The sequence below is a fragment of the Chenopodium quinoa genome, unplaced genomic scaffold, assembly GCF_001683475.1.
Source record: "Chenopodium quinoa cultivar QQ74 unplaced genomic scaffold, ASM168347v1, whole genome shotgun sequence".
NCBI lineage: Eukaryota > Viridiplantae > Streptophyta > Magnoliopsida > Caryophyllales > Amaranthaceae > Chenopodium > Chenopodium quinoa.
In genome coordinates, this window is record NW_018743955.1 from 1220703 (window position 1) to 1224766 (window position 4064).

The 4064-nt window shown below is 35.2% G+C and overlaps 1 long non-coding RNA gene across 1 annotated transcript; it reads left to right on the forward strand.

The window, feature by feature from the left end:
- Positions 1-512: 512 nt before the first annotated feature.
- Positions 513-3520, forward strand: LOC110689153. Its single transcript, XR_002504822.1, has 4 exons — positions 513-2077; positions 2319-2687; positions 2767-2823; positions 3155-3520. It is a non-coding gene; the product is annotated as an uncharacterized LOC110689153 (long non-coding RNA).
- The last annotated feature ends 544 nt before the right edge of the window (positions 3521-4064 follow it).

Here is a 4064-nt window from a genome sequence, read left to right on the forward strand (position 1 = left end):
TTTGGGACTCATACATACGGATGTGTGTGGACCAATGAGTTCAAAAGCTAGGAGTCAATATAGATACTTCATTACTTTTACTGATGATTTAAATAGATTTGGATATGTTTACTTAATGAAGCAGAAGTTGGAAGCCTTTGAAAAGTTCAAAGAATTCTAGAATGAGGTACAAAATCAACTTGGGAAAACAATCAAGGCATTACACTAGTGGAAAAATTTTCATTTGTAACGGGTTATTTGTAACGGGCAAAGCTATGCTCGGTACATTAAATACATTTGTAACGGGCAAAATATTGTCCGTTACGAATAAATATTTATTCGTAACGGACAATATTTTGCCCGTTACAAATAATATAGTATTTGTAACGGACACATGATGTCCGTTACGAATAAATATTTATTCGTAACGGACAATGTTTTTCCCGTTACAAATAATATAGTATTCGTAACGGACACATGATGTCCGTTACGAATAAATATTTATTCGTAATGGACATCATGTATCTATTACGAATATTTAGACCAGCTGAAAATAGGAGCCCATGAAAAGAGGAGCCCATGACTAATTATTAGGGTTTCACACTCCTAATCCTAGCCGTCAAACACCCAAATCCCCCATTCTTTCCTCTCTCATTTTGCTAACTCAATCTCTCTCTTCTACGACTCAATTCACTCAATCTCCTCCATTTCACCACCCTAATTCCTTTATTCTCTTGTTTGTTAGAGTATTTAGAATGTCTGAAGGACTATTACTCCCTCTACACCGTCGACGGCGGCGATAAGGCCGTCATCTTTGACCGTTTTTGCGGAGTTCTCGATGAAATTGTCGGCGAAGGTACTCATGTCCGAATTTCATGGCTCCAGAAGCCTTACACCTTCGATATTCGTACTCGACCTCACAATTTTTCATCAATTTTTGGTACTAAGGATCTTCAGATGGTGAATCTTACTCTTAGGGTTTTGTCTCGTCCTGATCAGAATCGTCTTCCTCATATTTTTCAGACTCTTAGGTTCCGTCATCATATTGGAGTATGATGAGAAGGTTCTTCCTTCTATTGGTCTTGTTCGAGATAGCTTGATTAAGAGGTATTCATTTTGTTAATTCTGTAATTTTTTTCTGGAGATCTTGAGTTAGGGTTTTATTCAACGCATAAATTGTTTCTTGGTTTTTTTTTTTATAATTTGAATATTTTGGTGTTAAATTGGTCATAAAGATGCATTTAGTAGGAATTTTATGCTATTGTTGTTGTTTTCCCTGATTATTATGTTGCAGTAGTTAGCTGATTGTGTAGTTGAAGTTATAACTTGTACATTTTGATTGATCCTGAGACTAGTTGTGTGTTTGTTGCGAACATTTTAATTGCACTACTGTGTGTATTTTATTCTTTGACTTTGTTTTGCTCGGATTCTAGGGTTTCTGTCAGTTTTTTTTGTATGATAATGATGGCTCTTTCGATTTCTGCTGCGATTTCCCCTCTTTTTATTGTGTTTTAGTCTGATTTCTATTTTTTGTATTTTTTTTTTGTTTTTTGCTTTGTTTTTATTCCTGATAATATGGTTAGGGATTTCAGTTGAATATGACTGATTTTTTTATATAAAGTCCACATTTTCTTGGTTGAGATTATTTTATTTTTCTTAGAAATCGATTGCCCTTGTAGTTTTATGAGGGATTTTAGTTGCGTAGGAAATTAGTCAGCTAGATTTACAAGGTTTTGAAAGCATTTCGATTTGTTTTGAGAGTTGAATAATATAAGTGTTGTTATTTATTGTGTTAATTAGCATGTTTTTGGAAAGTGTTGTTTATGGGAAACAATATATACAAGTACATTCATTTGTTTATGCTGTATGTTATTGATGTTCGATGAAATCCAACTATGGGAACTGGTTTCCTATGTTCAAATGTTCAAATGTTTTCCTGCGAGTTCTCTTAGTTAGATATCAGAGAAACTACTATGTTCTATGATCCATCATTGATAATTCATGAAGGAGACAATGGCGTTGTATACATAACACTGAAGTCGCAATAAAGATACTTAATCCTGATAGCTTGCAGGGTAATGCAGAATTCAAACATGAGGTGAGAAAATTAATAAATACTCTTTATTTGTAATTAGAGATATTTTGTTATGATGACCATTAACTGTAAAATCATTTCTGTGAAGAGTTTGGACTATTAAAGAATTTTTGGAGAAACTTCTTTGATTGTACTACACTATTATTGAATGTATGTAGCGAATAGATCATAAGCATAGTAATATTAGTAAAACACTTATGAACTGTTGCTTACCTCGTTTGCATAATTTGTACTTTGCTTGTAGTTTGATGTACTAAGCAAGTTGTGCCATCCAAACCTGGTGAGTCTCATTGGTGCATGCCATGACTCCTTGGCTCTCATATATCAAGTATCTTCCCAATGGAAATCTTGAAGACCGACTGAATTGCAAAGACAACACTTCCCTGTTACCATGGTAAACAAGAATTCGGGTAGTCATTGACTTATGCTCAGCCCTTAACTTCCTACATTCTATCCAACCTTGCAGCATTCTACACAGTGATTTAAAACTAAAAAATATACTTCTGGACGCCAATTTCTGCCATATTATCTCTAACAACAAGCAGACTCTCACAACTGATGAATTAATGGGAAGAAGCTTGAGGATATTATTCCATCTTCTCACAATTGTGATGTATGGCCCTATCCATGTCTTCTTTCTTCTTTATACTGCCCTTTTCTTAAACTAAATGGAAGTCATCTATGTTTTGCAGGCTCCCCATGTCACTCGTACTGATTATCAGCTCCTTGACATAACTGAGGATGGTTTTGTAAGTATACTAGTCGCTAATGTGATTTTATTTGGCTTTATTCTCCAATGCTTCATATGATGTCATTTGTTAGCATGAAAATCAAGTGGGGTGTATCATGTGCACTATTTTTTGTTTTTCTTTTAATGGTAAACCGAACATGCAATTAATGAAGTTTTGGATATATGTTAATTTCCTTTCCTTAGATCACCTTGCCTATGAATTCTGGGTTTATATTCTTGTTCATAGTCTCATTTCTTAAGAGAAAAAGAGTCGTTTATGCAACTATAGAGCATGATTTATGAAATCTTTTATATATCTCTAACTTGGGGTTCTCGGGTTTGATGTGTAGGGGAGCGAATTTGGGATAAGGCTAGAAAAAATCAGGTTATCATGGCGATACAAGTTTGGGTATGGTGACGAGTAAGCCGAGAGTACGACAAGAAATGATATTGAGATCTTCTCCGGCGGCTTTAATAGTTCAGTGTGGAATACACGGCTTCAATAGCAATTAGCAAGTGCATGACTTGTTTTTAATTTCTTTAATTGATAAAATCATTTGAATGTATGGCTTTTGTTAATTGTATTTGAAGTGTATACTTGTATAAATTATTATTTAATATTATTTATTTTTTGTAATTGATAAAATCATTAACCAAACTAAGCTATCCACTGTCCAGCATATGCTGATTTTTTTTTTAATTAGGACAAACACTATTTGTAACGGGCAGATAATATGCCCGTTACTATCATCCCGTTTCTTGTAACGGGCAAAACATGTGTTTGTTACATATAACGGAGTTATTTGTAACGGGCAGTACATTTATCCGTTACAAATAACCCCGTTATTCGTAACGGGCACCCGAAATGTCCGTTACAAATAAGGGGTTATTCGTAACGGACGTTTCAAATGTCCGTTACGAATAACGGGTTATTCGTAACGGACAGTGCCTGTTACGAATAATGATGGCCATCCGTAACGGCCGCATACGTAACGGACGTTGCCCATTACGGATGAGCCCTTTTTGCCCGTTACGGATGGCCTTTTTTCTACTAGTGTTACGATCTGATCGTGGTGGTGAATATTTAACCCAAGAATTTGATGAACATCTGATTAATTGTGGAATACTTTCACAGTTAACTCCTCTAGGGACGCCACAGTTAAATGGGGTGTCAGAAAGGAGGAATAGGACCTTACTAGATATGGTTCGGTCCATGATGAGCTTTACTGATCTTCACATATCATTCTGGGGATATGCATT